Here is an 18,146-nt window from a genome sequence, read left to right as displayed (position 1 = left end):
GGAAACAGCAAGGACATGCTTGACTAAAAATCCAACGCTGTATCCATTAAACACACTGCTCCTCTATTGCCAAGTTCATAGACTAGAGACAGGACCTTTGACTTAATTTGCATAAGGGACTGAGGGAAAGGGAAACATGTACCACTACAAGTCAGTACTTTCTCTGCATTTTACTGTCTTTGAGAGTTTCCCAGAATACTTCAACGTTGTTACTTGCCCTGGGTAGCAATAATAATTAATGATAATGATGATGATGATGATGATGATGATGATGATGATGATGATGATGATGATGACGACAATATACATCTGAGGCATATTTGAACCTAGATCTTTCTGGCTCCAAAGTCAGCCCTCTAGCAACTCTACCACATTCTCTCTCACTTGGCCTATAATTAGCACTTAAGAAATGTTTGTTGAAAGATAGTTGTTAAAGATTTTGTGTCAATATAGCAGGAATTCTCAAGTGTAGTACCTCAGTGATTTAAACTTCGCCTTGTAATGTTTAACATCTTTATGAATGAATGAGTGAATGAATGAATACACCAAAAAAAAGTGATTACTAGGTGTTAAGTGTTAGGGATACAAATAGAAAAAGCTAGGCATTTCCTGCTTCCAAGGAACTAATACTCTAATTGGGAGAGAAAACATGAAAGGAAGTTCAATTACTTGGATAAAGGCATAGATGGCATGCTCATCTAATGTGCAGCTGACCCACAATTCAGAGGAGTAACCAACACACTATATGGAAGAGACAGAATCCAAAAATACTTTGACACACCAAAGCATTGGATCAATCTAATAAGATGAACTTCAGTAGGCATAAATGTAAAAGTCTTGCACTTGGGCACAAAAAATCAGCCATACAAGTATAAAATGGGGAAGGCATAGATAGACCATAACTATTCTAAAAAAACCCATAGGTATTTGTAATGAGCTGAAAGTTTGATATGAATCAGTGGTGTGATGTGGCTGCCAACATCACTTCTACGGTCATGGGCTCATTAAAAGGACGATGGCTTTCAAAAACAGGAAGGTGTAATCCCGCTGTCCCATGCCCTTAGACCTCTTCTAGAACATTATGTTCAGTTCTGGGGATTAAGGTTGAGAAAGGGTGTTGGTAAACTAGAAATTGTACCAAGGAGGGCAATCAGAATGTCTAAGGGCCTTGCGTTCATAACGTATAAGGACTGACTGAAGGAACAGGGCATATTTTACCTGAAAATACAGACTGGGTTTGGAGGGATGTGATAACTATGTTTGAAGGCTTGTCATGTGGTAAAGCGATGAAATGTGTTCTGATTGTCCCCAGAGGACAGAAATAGGAGCAAAGGGGGAGAAGTTGCAAAGGCCAATTTGAGTTAATTTCATGAGAAATTTCTGAAAATGGGATTGGCTTTCTTGAAGAGATAAAGGATTACCTCTCCCTAGATGTCTTCAGTCATAGGCCAGATTGCTAATTGTTGGGTATGTTATAGGAGCAATTCCTTTATGTGTAGATTGTACTGGATGACCACTGAGGTCCCTTCTAGTTTACAATCTGTGATTCTCTGATGCAGTGAAGATCTTCTAATCGAATCCTACCTCTTTCTACAGGAGTAGAATTTTCTCAATATTTTCAAAATGGATATTGTAGCAAAAGAGAAATACATAAAACTAAAATCATAATTTCAAAATTAGTAATAGCTATTTAGGCCAAACACTATCATAAGTACTATACAGAACATACAATATTTTTGTTTTTTGGTAGATGAATGGCCACTGTCTTATGACCTCAAACACCAAACAATATAACTCCTCACTTACTCACACTTTATAAACTCAGCTTATAGTTGTAGCTACAGAACATTGAAGTATGGAGATGGTGTTCACAGGGGAAACAAAAACAGTTGCTATGTTGAAGTAAAGCAGAGCAAAGAACAAGCATTACTTTACTATAGGCTTATATTCTGCATTGGAAGACTCTAACTTCCTTCTCCCTTCTCATTTAGACTCAGACTCCATTCTCAGAAAAATTATGTCATGCCTATACTCACACAGCTGCTAAGTAGAGGGTTGTGATACAGGTCATATTGTGAAGGTAGAAATGACAAGACTTACTATCTGAATACGAGGTCTGAGTCAAATATGGGAAGAGTCAAATAAAATAACATTTTGAACATGGGGGAAGAGGTTAATGTTCTTGCCATTTACAGAAGTAGTGAAGTCAGTAAGAGCAAGTTTAAAGAGAAAAGTAAGAAGCTCATTTGAATGATTGATTGAATGAATGAATGCTGAATGAAGTATCAACTAAATAATAGAGCAACGAATGAAGAATAAAAACTATTGGGAAGAGAATATGACTGGTGACCTTCCATTGCCTTCATTAGCTTACCATAAATCTGTCTTCTTGAGATGCCTTGGCTTATGGGTCTTTTATTTCCCCACCAGTTATTTTTAATTATACTGGAAATGCAAGGTATCTGAAAGATCAGTAATGGTGTTTATGCTAGCAGTAATAGTACACTAGTCAATTTAATTATATCCTTCAGATGATTTTTCTGGACCAATTAGTTGAACCCATTTTCTCTGAGTAATTCATTGTAGTCCACCCCCAATTACTAATACATCCCATTAAATAGGTAAATGTCCAAATGATGATCCAATTCTTCTTCTTCTTCTTCTTCTTCTTCTTCTTCTTCTTCTTCTTCTTCTTCTTCTTCTTCTTCTTCTTCTTCTTCTTCTTCCTCTTCTTCTTCTTCTTCTGTTTTGTTAAATAAGCACCTGAATTTAATTAATAGACAAGCATCTTAGTATCCAGAAAATCAACTTTTTTTCTAACTTTTTTCTGAAACTGAGTACACTAATCTGAGAAATGGGGACTTATAATGCATAATAATTAATTTCCTTAGTATCTTGGTACTGGGAATGTGGTAATGATCCCTGAAATAAGATATTTCACAAAGATAATTAAACAGTTGGGGTCAGTACAGTTATGAAGTATATTGTTTCATATTTTTCTCCCTTTTTATGACACCTTCCCTTTTCCCTCCTCCAGTTCCTAACTCAACTTTCCCATTACTCTGGTAGGAGATTAAATTATTCATTTAGTGGAAATTCAATTCAATTCAACCAATATTCTTAAGGGTCTTCAATGAATATTTTCCCTTCCCAACTAGGAAAAATAAATGGACATTTTAAAGAGGCAGATTTTGGCTAGTTATCAAGGGGCACTTTCTAATAAATAGAGATATCTACAAAGGAAGTGGGGTAGTGAAAGAGAAAGTAGGTTTCCTGTCACTGGAGGTATTCAAAGAGAAGCTGGATGATAATTTATTGTTGATGATTAAATAGAACCTCATGGTCATTTAGGAAAAATATAATATGTTTCATTTTTGATACGTTGAGTTTAAGATGTCTAGTGGGCATCCAGTTCAAGATGTCTGAAAGGCAGTGGAAGATGTGAGATCAGCAAAGAGTTTAGGGCAGAAAATAGTAATATGACAATTATAGCTAATATTCATATAGCTCTTACTATGTGCCAGGCAGTGTTCTAATTGCTTTACACTTATTGTCTCCTTTGATTCTCACAATAACCCTGGGATGTATTATTATCTTCATTGTACAAATGAGGAAACTAAGGTGAACAGATGAAATCACTTGCCTGTGTTCACATGGCCAATTAGCATCTGATGCTTTGTTTAAACTCAAGTTCTCTTGATTTCAGTCCCATGCTCTATCCACTGAATCACCTGCCTACCTCTAGGATAGGATAATTTAACAATCATCAGCAGAGTGATGGTAGTTAAATCAATGGGAGCTGATGAGATCACCAACTAAAGTAGTGTAGGCGCCTATTGTAAATGTTGCTTTCAAGAAGTTTAGCTATGAAGGGCAGAAGAAATATGAGATGATATTTAGTGGGAATGGAAGGAACAAGTGAGGAATGTTGTTATTTTTGTTTGCTTTTTCAGGATGGGGAAATGTGGGTATGTTTGTACCCATGAGGAAATGCGCCTGTAGACAGAAAGAGGTTGAAAATAGAAAGTGGGAATTACAGATGGGGCAATCTGTTAGAGGAAATGGAATGAAATGGGATCACTTGAACAAGTAGAGGTAAACCTTGGTAAGGAGTAAGGCCACTTCATTATGTGAGACAGAGGGGAAGGAGGAGATAGTAGCAGAAAACATCTGAGTATTACAAGATGTGCCTTCTGAAGAATTAGCTCAGCTGCAGAGCAGAGCAACTTATAGCAGATGTCAGCAGGACCCTCCACAGAGAAAATGAATAGCCAAGTCCTGCAGGTATAGAACTGTGAGGACTTTAGCTATATGTCTTCTGTACATATATGTTTCACTGCCATTGTGTTTAGGAGCAGCTAGGTAGTACATGGGACAGAGCACATTAGCAGAGTAGCAACAAGACATTTAGGAAAGAATAAGATGCCATATAATTTATGGGTCTCATTTTCAATGAATAATATGGGAAAGTATACAGACTTTAAAAACATGTATACATATTATTAATTGCAACTAATTTATATTAAAATAAATATCCATATAAAAACACTTGAATCTATTATTCACAAGAAAGATATTTTGTGCAAAAATATGTAACTGTACAAAAGAAGATCATGTGTTATTTTTCTTCTGATCCTCAATGACAGTTACCATGGGATTTTGCCTACAGTCAACACTTATTTTAAAAAGTCTGCTGATTGAGTAAGGAGAAACAAAACTTAACAAGTCCAAATATAATTCTTGAAAAGAAGCCTTAAACTAGTACTCAGTCAGTGTGGTCTCCAGATACTTTGAAAATGATCTCTTTTCATATTTTTCCTTGCTATCTCTTTGGTAGAGGAACAGCAAATACACAAGTCCTGTCATGGGTATAAATTTTGAATATATTTTGCCCTTTGAGTGCAGTGTGTCAACTATACTTGTCAGAAGAGAGCAAAATTATGTCCCTGTTATTCTGGTTTCCTTGGTTGCAATACTCTTAAATTATTTCAGTTCTTTTCTATTTAAAGATCTGGTCTGAGATGTTTAAAATTTGTAATATAAAAGCTATTTGGAGGGGCAGCTAGGTGGCGCAGTGGATAGAGCACTGGCCCTGGATTCAGGAAGACCTCAGTTTAAATCTGGCCCCAGACACATAACACTTACTAGCTGCGTGACCCTGGGCAAGTCACTCAACCCTGTTACCTAACTCCCAAAAAAACTATTTGGAACAATATTTCCAATTCCAAAAGTAATAAAGTTTTTGAGGGACAGGAGTAGTATTCTTCTAATGGGACTTGAGTGAGGTTGTTCCCTTTGAGCACTGATGATTGGTTGAAGGAACTGACAGTCTTTAACCTAGAGAAGATTGACATAGGAAATTAAAGTTTTCCTTAAATATTGCAAGGTCTACCATGTGAAAGTGGGATTAGATTTTCTACTCGGCCCAGGTTAAGAGAGGTTAATGACTTTCCCAGAATCACATAGCTAGTAAATGTCTCCCCTAATAGATTTTAAGTTCTTTATAGGTAGGCATTTTTTTCATATTTATCATAACCCCCTCACTCTAGCTTAGTGTCTGAAAAAATAGTTGGTAAATGTTACTGAATGGATAACTTGAAGAATAAACCAAAGTCAGCACTTGTAATGAATACATTTAATGGATTAAAGCTCTCCAATAACTGTCCTTGCAATTTTCATAGACTGTAGCCAGGTGGTGACAAAGATCACGGCTGAGATAAGAAATTTCCATTAATTCCTTTGTCATTAAATAAACACTATCATAAAAGTACTGCCCCTCATGTTTTCTTAACAGATACTTAATTATCCTTAATCATAATCAGCCAATCAGTCGTGTATTTATTAAATGGCTATGTGCTAAATCCTGTTTTAGGCACTGGGGTATAGTGAATAAAGATATCTCTGCTCCCAATGAGATCACATTCTGATGAGCAAGATAGAAAAATGCACACACCATATATGTGTGTATGTGTGTGTGTGTGTGTGTGTGTGCAAATGCATATATCAATGTCTGTGGAGACACGTATAAATGAATACACATAGTTAAATTTTTTGAGAGGGAGGGCAGTAGCTGTTGAGGGCAAGAGGAAAGAATTTATGTAGAATATGGTGTCTTAGATATTGCTTAAGGAAGGAGAGAGAACCTATGAGGTGGAGGCAAAGAGGAGTACATTCCAGGCATGGAGGATGGTAAACACAAAAGCATGGGAGGGGAAATGGAGTATGAAGAGTAGGTAATAGAGAGAAAGTCAGTTTGATTGGGTCAAAGTAGGGGGGAGGGAGAGTAATGTTCTATAAAACTGAGAAGTTAGATTGGGGCCAGATTGTATAGGACTTTAGAAACTAAATGTACATTTATATTTTATTTAAGAAGCAATAGGAAGCCATAAGAGTTGTTTAAGTAAGAGGCTCACATCATCTGATCTGTGCTTAAGGAAAATTATTTGGCAGCAATCTTTATAATAGATGGGAATGGTAAGAAACCAATTCAGAGGCTGGTGGTGATGAGGACCAAAGCCAAGTGTGGGTTGAGAGAAGGGGTCATATGGGAGAGATATAGCAAAGGCAGAGATGTCAGAATTTGACAACTGATTGGCTGTTTAGGGGGAGGGAGAGGGAGGAGTGTAGGATAATATCAAGATGATCAACCTGAGAACATGGAAGGATGGCTGGGCCTTGGATAGAAGTAGATAAGGTTGCAAGAAGGGAAGGTTAAAGGGGAAAGAGAATGAATTCAATTTTAGATATAATGAGTTTAATATATCTCAAGTGCAAAGACTTTAAAACATTCAGTAGGCAATTGATGATATGGGATTGAAGCTCAGGGAAAACATTTAAACAGGCTAGGTATATGTAGGAGTAATCTGCTTAGACCCGGTAGTTAAACGTATGGGACGTGATGAGGTTACCAAGAGAGAAAAACTGTAGAGAAGAGGACCAATGACAGAAATTTGGAATGCCCTTGATTGCAGTCAAGGGCTATAATATTGGTAATGAACCAGGAAAAAAGATATTGAGGAGTGGTCAGAAAGCCAAAAGAAAAGAGTGTCATGAAACCTGGTAGAGAAATAATATCTATAAGGAGATTTTAATCATAAACATCAAATGAAGCAGATTAATTAAAAAGGATTAAGACTGAGCAAAGACCATCAGTTTGGAAATCATGGAGTCATTCTTAATATTGGATAGAGCAAGTTCAGCTGAAATATGATATTGAAAGACATGATACAAAGGGTTGAGGAGTATATGAAAGGAGAAGAAATAGAGGTTTGCAAATGTAGTCAACTGTTTTCAGGGAGTTTGGCTGAGAAAAGGAGGACAGATATAACAAAATAGTTTGAGAGATTAGGAAGATCTATTAATGTGTGTGTGTGTGTGTGTGTGTGTGTGTGTGTGTGCGTGAGTGCTTCAAATGATGGAGATGTTGACATGATTGAAGACAGAAGGGAAGAAACAAGTTCATAGAAAGAGGTTAAAGATTTGAGAGATAGTGCGGATAGTTGAGGATGAAACTGGAGAAGACTGGAATAGATGGGATCAAATGAACTTTCAGCGGGGCTTGGCCTTGGCTTTCAGTGCCATCTTTCTGTCAGAGACTGCAAAAAGGGAGAAAATGGGGTAATAGTGTCAAGTGAGGTTCCAAATGAAGACAAAGAGAGAAAAAGGAGCTGATATTAAATGACCTCCATTTTTTCAGTAAAGTAAGAGATGAGGTCTTCAGCTGAAAGTGGGGAGGGTGTGTATGGGAAGGCTTCAGGAAGGAAGCGAATGTTTATAATAGCTTTTGTGGTGAGTAAGATAGGGAATCACTTAGGGAGGAAAAAAAAGGACTGCCTTTCAACAGTGCGGAAAGAGTTGGGGACTGGATAACATTAATTTGCAACATACACAGTTGTTACAGCTGTGAGATTTCCCCAGATTTGTAGAGCAACTCCCAGGTAGGAGCAGAGGAAGTTGCTGGTGGGGGTGATCCAAGGTAGAGGTTTAATAAGAGAGGGTCTATGATCAAGCAGGGCAAGGAATTTAAGAGCAGATAACAACCTAGAGTTTAAATGGCTAACTATCAGATTGAGGTACCAGGGGAGGGAGACTGAAATTAGAACAGGGGTAATGGCTTCAGAAAATATTTTGGGATGGAAGGTGTAGGAATCTCCATCATAGTGAAAAACAAGTTTAGGAAGGGTGACACATAGTGATAGGTGGAATGATAGGAGGTTATGAACAGATAGGGAAATTTCAGATTTTTAACTAGGGAAGTAGAGCACTTGTCAGAAAAGCTGAGTTCTAGTATATGACCAGCCATTGCTATGTGTGGCTGAGGTATAGTAAAGAAGTAGTATGTCATGGGCTGCAAGGAGGTTAAGGAAATTAAAAGATAATATCTATTTCATCTCTATCTTTATTTCTATATCTGTTTATATAGTAGATATCTCTATCTGCAGATATCAGTATTAATATCAATATAGATCTGGAGTCAAAAAAAGCTATATTTTTTCTTGTGATTGCTTAACTCTAGCTTCTGGAGTACATTCTCAAATCAACTTTCTAATTCATGATGGAAAACAATACAATAAATAAGAAAGACAAATTCAGTTGAGTGGAAAGAGGAATTAATTGTTCTAGTTGCTCATAAGCCATCATGTAGCTTTCCATAGTATCTAACTATCTCATTAACTAAGCATTCTGGGCTCATTCCGTTCTGTAGTGATCAGGGAGTACATGCTGTCAACCCCTTGTCAGTCTTTAAAAATAATTATTTCAAAGTTATGCACTTTGAAATCGCAGTTCCCTAGTCAAAGATGCACATGCCCTGCCCCAGTTGCAAGTCTGAATTATAATAGAATGCTCAAATGGAAAGACCATTGAACTTAGAGTCAGAAAACTTGAGTCTGAGGCCTGATCATGATGCTTAATATCTGAATACCATTAGACAAATAAATTAGTCTCTTTACATCTCAATGTCCTCATAAGTAAAGTAGGTATAAAAATCTTTGCATGACCTACCCAAAAAATTTGGTAAATTGTTTTGTAAATTATAAAGGACTATAGAAATATGAACAATTAAACTTGTTATCATTATGATTATATTTTCATGAAGAAGAAAAAGAAAACTGACTATGTTCTATTGTGTCATCATTATAATGGGATAGTTAACATACCATGTCAAGACATTCCCCTTTCTGATTCTGCCATTCTGGTAAAGCTATGGGTTCAGGCACTTGCCATCTGGGATGATACATTTAAAAACATTTAAACTCATATGTAAGTTTAGATACGATTTTAAGTGTATATATATATATATATATATATATATATATATATATATATATGTACATAAATATCAATATGTTTAAATATATGGTTATATATGCATGTGCAATTATCATTTTCTTTGTATTTCCACACTTTTACAATAATGCACCTACCACCTCACAACACCCAGAATCCTATGGTATAAAAAAGAATTATAGTAAAGTAAAACAAATCAACATATTGGCAATGTCTCACAATGGAGGCCTCATTCTCTACCTAAAGACTGCCACCTCTTCACCAAAATGAGAGAGTCATGCTTCCCTACCAGGTATTCAAAGTCGTTTGATCACTCCACTGATCATAACAATCCATATTGTTTTCTTTTATACTGTGGTAATTATTATGTGAATTGTTTGTTTCTTTGTTTTCCTGCATGTAGTCCTCTGCATCAGTTTGCGTCTTACTGAGATTCTCTAAATTCTTCATATTTGTCATTGCTTGAGATACAATAATGTGAAGTTACAATCATAAACTAAAATTAGTTGTCATTTGCCAAAACCATTTTTTTCTGATTCTTTACTACCACAAAAATGTTGCTATACATATTTCTGTACATATGCATTTTCTCTCCATAATCAACTTCCCTAGATATATATGCAGTAATTTTATTGCTGAGGCAAATAATATATATCATCAAATGACATTGTTAATATAGTTGGGACAATATTTTTCACATCATAGGTACTTATCATAAACAGCCTGAAGGCTGACTTGATGACTAATTGAATTTCTCTTTCCATCTGCAAGCTTTGGTTGTTATGAAGATAACCAGTAAGATCCCTTTTTAAAAGGGACTTTCAAAAACTTTTTTTTATAGTATCTTGAACATATGTCCTTTGATAGAACTGTAGAATTAGGGGTAGAAGGGACATCAAAGGTCACTTAGACTGACTGTCACACTTTTCAAATGGGAAAACAGACAAGCAAGTGAGAGGTTAGGTGACTTAGCCCAGGTCCTATGGATAGTAAGTAACAGAGTTGGAATTTTAATTCAGATCCCTGCAAATTCAGCATGCTTTTCACCGTGCTATACTGCCTCTTTGTCCTTTCTGGAGACTAGAAACTTCTGATTCATTTCACTTGCTCATAAGAGGTCAGATAGAGAGGTGTTCTGGAGCTAAGAAAACCTGAGTTCAAATCCAGCCCCTACACAAGTCACTTAACCTCTTTGCCTTAATCTACCAGAGAAGGAAATGGCAAACCACTCCAGTATCTTTGCCAGCAAAAACCCCATGAATAATAGGGTCTACTGAGTCATGAAGATTTGGACATAACTGAACAACAACAATAATGCTATCATAGCTTCTTTAGAAAGGAGTTGTAAAATAACATGTTAGGAACTTTAAAGAAAAAGCTGTGTCTGTACAAAATGATGTATTGAAACACAGTGTAGTGTATAGGTAGAGATGAGATGAACAAGACTTTAAGGAATTGTATAACTTTTTCATGAATGTATTTGATGATCATTAATTACCAGGGGATGTAATTATAATTTTATATTACTAAGTAACCCAACTTACTGCATACAAGTTTAAGCTTAAATAGAAAGATTGTCCTATACACTCCACTTACACTCTAGGGCTCCGCAAAATAAATAGGGAATATTTCTGGTGCTTTGAATAACGTTGCCAATTGAGTTCTTTCACTATTTTTTTTGCCACAATGAGCATGGTGCATAAAATTACTTATGATTTTACAAATCTTAAAAAGTTGCTGAGAACAGTTTTGTAAAATTGGTGACTGAGAATTAAAACATTCTGGGTTTTCTACTTCCAGGTAATGTTTTATCAACTTACAGCTATATATTGTGGGTAGAAAATTTACCTAAAGGGATTAAGTCAGAGGAACAGCTATTAAATGTTTCAAACACATGACAAAGATTAATTTAGGCTAAAATAGAAGGTGCTTTATCCCCTAATCTGGTTTTATGGACTTGCCTCACATTATGGGTAGTTCTAAAAGAGAAACGAGGCCTGCTCTTAGTGAACAGAAATTCTAAGGGGTTTGCCTAGAGATTTCATTTCCTAATGCCATAGCGACCTGGACAAATAAAATCCCAAATCTCAGTCCAAACTGAGACACTTATTTTATGCAACAGGAAAGGACTAATATCTTTTAAAGAAATAAAACTCTAAAATTATACACTGCTACCTTAAAGATCTAAAACTTAATTTGTAACCACTTAATTAAACCACTGTTGATTTGACCAACTTGTTTAAAGGTAAGGTACCCATAACATTCTGCTTTAAAGGTTAAAACTTGTGGCCTTATCCTATCCCTGTGCGGTTTTCTTCACTTTTTGAAAAGTAGAAGTAAAATGGTGGCCAGAATAAAATGCCAGTTTTGATTAATTCAACAGGTTTTTATTAAGGGCTTCTAATACGCCGGGTACTATACTAAGCACTGAGGACAAAAAAATAAAAATATGTATTACATGAAAACAGTCCCTCCCCTAAAGTGCTTCATATGCTACTTGGAAGAAATAAGATGTAAGTTCAATCTAATTCAATAAATATTTATCAAACTCCAGTTATGGGCCAGGCACTGTGCTTAAAACTCTGAGGATACAAATAAGAAAAAAAAACATTACTGTCCTCAAGGAGTTTGCAATCTAATGGAGGAATACAATCCACAAAAGGAAACTGTAAAAGTGGCAGGGCACCAAGGGGACTAGATATGGGGATATGATGTTCACTGGAGTTGAAACCTTTATGCTGATGCATAAAGGAAAGTTACCCCTCCATTGTATGTGCATATAAACAAATACAGAGTAATCTTTGGTGTGTGCAATGATGTGCTAAAAATGTGGTTAGGGGTGGGGTGGATTCAGCAAAGATTTTTTGCTTTTTGGTAGGAAGCAGCACTTGAGATAAGCCTTGAAGGGATCTAGAGATTCCAAGGGGATTTGGAGAGAGAACACTCTGGGCGTGAGAAGGAAACTGAAGAAAGGCGAAAAGGTGGAAAGCGAAATAGCATGTTCAGAAAAGAACAACAAGGCCCATTTGGTTGGAAGGTAGAGGGTGTAAGAAATAAATACAGAGAAACTGATAAGAGCCGAATTGTAAAGGACTTTAAATACTGCATGGGGCATTTGTATCTTATCTCAGTGTCAATTTTATTGTTGTTGTTCCCTCTTTCCAGTTGTGGCACTTAGCTGCCCTTATGATCTATAGAGAGCCACTAAACTTTCTTTTGCAGTCAGCCCCATGCTTTAGGAATAACAATTTGGCTGTATGGAGAATAGATTGGATGGCGTAGAGGTTAGAGATAGGGAGACCAAAACAGCAGGTATTATAGCAGTACAGACAAGAGATCATAAGGAGCTGATGGGGCTGATGACCTTATGACATGAGGAAGGATATACAGAATTCAGATAAATCTGTATAGAATAAATCATTAAAATCATGGGAACAAATGAGATCACCAGGAAAGAAAATGTTGAGTGAGAAGAGGGTCAAGGACAGAATACACATATAGTTATTTAGTATGGCATAGATAATGATCCCTTAAAGAAAATCCAGTCAGAGAAGTAGGAGAAAAATAAGGAGAGAAGAGTGTCCTAAAAACTTAGAGAAGAGAGCATATCCAGGAGGGATAAGCCAATATAGAGTCAAATGCTGAGACTGGTTAAGAAGCATGAGTATTTAAAAAATGGCATTGAATTTGACTTTTAAGGTATCATCAGTGGTCTTGCTAAGGCCACTTTCAGTCAAGTGGTGAGGCTGGGAGCCAGATGGCTGAGAATTAAGAAGTTAGTGGATGGGGAGGAAACAGAAGTGGAAGGCAGAAGGCTTCTTCTAGGAGTTTGATTGTGAAAAGAAGGAAAGGTAGATGATGGCCTCAGAGGTCTTCTCTAGTAGCTGTATGGAGAATGGATTGGAGTGGGACAAGGCTGGAGAGGCAGGGGCACCGAAACTGCAGAAGTTATAGCAGTTCAGTCAAGAGGTCATGAGAAGCGGGTACTGGATGATCCAAGGACATGTCAAAGTCAAGTGAAAGTTTTTTTAAGAATGGAAGAGATTTTGAAATGCTTTTTTTTAGGTAACAGGTCAGTTAGGGAATGGTCAACAAGAGACTAAGAATGGGGTAGGGGTTGAACAGAGTCAGCAGCTGAAGGGGAGTGAAGGAGATGGGATCTGGGGTATGAGTACAGGATTGGTGTATCAAAGAAAAGGGCTGCCTCTTCCCCAAAGACTGACAACGGACTCACTGTATGGATATTATTTTTTACTGGGGCTCCTGCGGTGGATTTATAGATGACTTGGCTACAAGTTTCATGGGGCATGAAAGGGCCAAGATGTGCATTGACTCAAATCATGAGATTATAAATAAACATATCGAAGTTTTAGAATTATTCTCAATACAAATAATATTTTCTAGATGTTATAAGTGATAGAAAAATGTTTTATTTTTATCATTCTGCCCTCATAAAGCTTAGCACCTAGTTGAGAGACTATAACTGTTCTATGTGAAGATAGATATAAATGTACTTCTTGTCCAGGTAAGGGTCACACTGTTGATGTTCACAGGTTTGAGCAAAACGGGATCATGGCTAAAACTTGTGAGTTCCTTAAGGAGAAAGGAAGTAAAGAGACATCAGTCCACAGGTCTTCAGGGCCAACTTTGTAATAGAAAAGAGGGTCAAGTTAGCACCATATTTAAGTGACCAGAGAATACTGAACCTTCTAAAGCATTCCTGGATTATTCCAAACCTTTTAGTATGTGTATTACTACAGTAGACCTGGTTTGGGTCATATTACATTACATATATAAGTACAAGTACCTTTTGCAATGAGCAGTGTGAGAGGCAAGTTTCAAGATAATGTAGGATTTCATATATTGCAAGAGACATCTAGTACCTGCAAATGAGTTGTTAAAGTACAATTCGTATTTACTCTATTTTTTTTTCCCTTGGAGAAACATTAAGTTTTGGATGCATGGAAGAACTTAACTACTATCTAAAGGAGTCTGTAGGTTGGTTGATCAGTTAAACAAATAATAAATATTCACTAAGTACCTCTGATAACAAAGACAAAAAATGAAATAATCCCTGCTCTCACATAATGAAACTTCTTGAAGCCTGTAAATATCTCCTGCAAAATTACAATTAATCATTCCCCTTTTAGAGGGAGCAAATGAGATAGATTGTTGGATTTGGAGTGAGGAAGACCTAGGTTTCCATCCTGTTTCAGATATATACTGTGTGACCCTGAGCAAGTCACTTATCCTCCCGGGAGGATCAGGCCTCAGTTTCCTGAGATAAAGGTGGAAGTTGAACTCATTGGTTTCTATGGTTCCTTCCATCATTCAATTTTAATTCTATAATACTTCCCAGCTGCCCCCATAACAGTGAGATGCAGGTGGGAATCTTGCTTTGCAAATGATAGCACCTGCTTCTCTTCCCCTCAGCCCTACAGCATCCCAATTGCCTGACACATAGTTATTGAGTCCTTTCACTTCCTATATCAAACAGCATACTTGGCAAGGTTTTTTTTTTTTCCCTAGGCAAGCACAGCTCAGCAGCAAATGCAAATAAAAACCAAGCATTTCCCTACAACAGCTGTACATGGATGAGCTGTGTTATTTCCCATTTTAAATCTGTTTTCATTCCAAGCAGGAGAAGAAAAGCAGAGGGGGAAGGGTACATGAAAAATGTCAAGATTCAGCAAGATGGCTATTGCGCTGGCTTTCCTTTTTAAATTTTTCATTTTATTTTGGTTTTCAGTTAACAAGCATTTTACTTTTCTCTCATCTTCTCAATTAAAAAAACCCGTAAATTAAAAACTCTTGTAACAAATATGTATAGAAAAGCAAAACAAAATCCTTTATTGACCATGTCCACAAATATATGTCTTATTCTGTGTCTTTACTCTATCTCCTCTCTGTCAAGAGGGGAGTAATATAGAAAAACATGGTTAGGTTTCACAATATGTGCAGCAATGGCTTAAATATGTGTGTGCATGTGTCTATACATATGTATACTGTGTGTATATATTCATGAATGTATGTGTATGTACATGAATATTGTGTATGTATATGCACTTGTGTGTGTGTAATTAAAGGTCAATAGGTCATCCATTTCATCCTTATCAAGTGGAGTGCTAACCTTTCTTCCTTTTATATAATGCCTACAGTGGCTCTCTAGTTTGTGCTGCTCCTCTGTGTATAGCATGTGGGCTTTTACTGAATTACTAAATATCAAAATGAGAGTTTTAGACTGTCTGATCTTTAAGGTCCTTTCTTACTAGAGTGATCACTAAATCTATGTGCTTTTAAGGGAGATAACTTAGAGCCAAGGCAGAAGGAAGGCCAGTTATCATGCCACTATCTGAATGGCCATATTTCTCACACTTCTTTAAATCATTACAAAAATGCACTTTTAAATAGTTTCCCCACCCTCAGCCTCAGATTTATTGACAGCAGAAATAACAGTCATGTATTTAACCCTTTCCAGTTCTTCTCTTCAGTCTCCCTTTCTCTGTCATCCCCTCAGTTTTGGCTTGGCATTAGTGTGGAAAGAGAAATGGTGTCCATTGATAGAGCACTTAATCAATATTTGTAGAACTGAATTGGATTCAGTAGGATTTTCCTCAGTAAGCCAGAATGTGAGAGTGCTATTGTTGGTAGCTGGGAGTTTTTCTAAATATATATGTTGATTTTCTTGTGGCAAGTTATTCATGGCAGCCAAGAAAATAGCCTACATGAATAAAAATATAGCATCTATAATGAAGGCAGTGATGAAATAATAGCTGGTATTTATATAACACTTAAATGTTTGTGAAGCACTTTATACAAGATCATCTCATTTGATCTTTAGAAGAATTCTGTGAGGTAAGTACTTTAGTTGCACTATTTTGTAGGTAATTAAACTGAGGTCTAGAATGGCTAAATGACTTGCTCAGGGTCATACAACTTAGTCATTTTTTCCCATGCTAAGAGTAGCTGGTGTAGGGAAATGTTCAGTACTTTGGTTTCTTTACACTTTACTGGGAGTAAGGTGTCTATTTCTGGGGACTACATTCTAGGATGGTCCTTGTAAAGCCTGAGTATATCCAAAGAAGACTTACTGAAATGGTGAGAGAGCTCAAGGCTCAAGTCCATATATATGTGTAATAATATATCAGATCTCTCTCTCTGTGTATGTATGTATATTATATGTGTGTGTGTGTATATCTGAAATATTATTATACATATATTAGAAGAGATGGGTATATTTGGCCTGTAGAAGAGAGGAATTAGGGGGTACAGGATAGCTATAAATATTACAAGCATTGTGTGGAAGAGAAGTTAGACTTTTCTGCTTAGACATAGAAGATGGAACTAGAAGCAATGGCTTTGAGTTACAATGTAGTAAATTTAGGTTTGATGTAAGAGAAAATGTTCAAATGATTAAAGCTGGCTGAAAGAAAATGAACTGCCTCAAAATAGTTAATTTCCTATCATTGAAGTCTTCAAACAGATGACAGACGACCATTAATCTGTAAAGACGAATACAGGTTGGATTAAATGAACTCTGAGGGAATATCCAATCTGAGGTGTTATGAATCTATAATTATATGATTTTCTTTTATCCAAGTATAAGCCATAAGGGAGCAGAGCATATGGAAGATGGCCAGAGGGAGACACCTTTCCTTTCTGTGTCTAAGAGGACTCATAACTTAGTAGCTCTAACCTCCTGGAGCAAAGGCAAAGGAAAGCATTCATTGCACCATGTTGTTCTCCTGCTCAAAAATCTTCAGTTCCTCTTTATTGACTCTCAGATTAAATTTAAACTCCTTTGCTTATTATTTAAAGCCCTTCACAATCTGGTTCCAGGCTGCAATTATTGATTTGTTTCACTAAACTCCTTTTCTTTTGCCTTATATTTCAGCCATACTCGCCTAACTGGTCATTCCCGAATTCAGCCCTCTGGTTCCTATTTCTGTCCTTTTGCTCAGGCTGTGCTCCATTCCTGCAGTGCCTTCCTCATTACCTTAAACCGTCTTAGAATGGTAGCTTTCTTCAAGACTGACCTCGGGGGCCAATTCCTCCTGAAAACCTTTCTGGATCCCTCTAGTTCTCAGTGTTATTCCTTTTCTCATGTTTATTATGTTAATTTATCTGTTTATACATATCCACCAGATGAATTTTGGCTCCATAAAGGCTAGGACTTCATCATGACAAAGAAGATAAAGAACCTACCTTAAATCTAGGAAGACTGGGATTCAAGTCCCACTTCTGATAAAAATTGTCGGTGTGACCCTGCACAAGTCACGATTTCTCTATGCCCCAAGCAGCTCTAAGACTATGAATTTCAGAGAAGGGGCTGACCTTCATCAACAGATCAACTTTCCTCACCTGGCAGTTTGCTACACTAATGAAATCGCAGGTCTAGTTTCTATTCCTCTTGATTGATTCATTCTGTTTATTTATCTTTTTGTCTTTTATTGTTCAGTCATGTCTGACTCTTCATGAGTTCATTTGTGGTTTTCTTGGCATGGTTTTCCATTTCCTTCTTTAGCTCACTTTCCAAATGAGGGAACTGAGTCAACCAGGGTTAATTGGATTGCCCAGGGTCACACAGCTAGTGTCTGAGACTGTATTTGAACTCAGACCACTGCACCCATCCTAGTCTTATACGTTGTGCCTATCCTAGCCACTATCCTAGCTCTATCTACTGTACCACCTAGCTGCCCGTTTGTCTTTTCTAGTGTCTGGCAAAAGTCCTTGCACAAGTAATGCTTAGAAAATTTGAGGTTAATAGAAATATTTATAATATGTTATTCTATTATCCCCATTTCACAGTTGAATTTTAAATTGAGATTGGTTAAAAAAAATTGCCTGGATCCCCATAA

At 36.7% G+C, this 18,146-nt stretch overlaps 1 protein-coding gene and 1 non-coding gene across 6 annotated transcripts in view; one reads left to right on the top strand and one right to left on the bottom strand.

The window, feature by feature from the left end:
* Positions 1-18,146, top strand: part of GRM5 (glutamate metabotropic receptor 5) — a 667,058-nt gene that overhangs the window by 306,029 nt on the left and 342,883 nt on the right. The gene's annotated exons all lie outside the window — the stretch shown is intronic.
* On the bottom strand, positions 15,310-15,440 carry LOC144454694 (U6atac minor spliceosomal RNA). The gene has a single exon (XR_013483203.1). It is a non-coding gene; the product is annotated as a U6atac minor spliceosomal RNA (small nuclear RNA).

Source organism: Phascolarctos cinereus, unplaced genomic scaffold, assembly GCF_003287225.1.
Source record: "Phascolarctos cinereus isolate Bilbo 61053 unplaced genomic scaffold, phaCin_HiC Scaffold_726;HRSCAF=1367, whole genome shotgun sequence".
Classification (NCBI taxonomy): Eukaryota; Metazoa; Chordata; class Mammalia; order Diprotodontia; family Phascolarctidae; genus Phascolarctos; species Phascolarctos cinereus.
The sequence above is the reverse complement of the archived record's forward strand: the minus strand, read 5'-3'. Positions and strand labels throughout refer to the sequence as shown.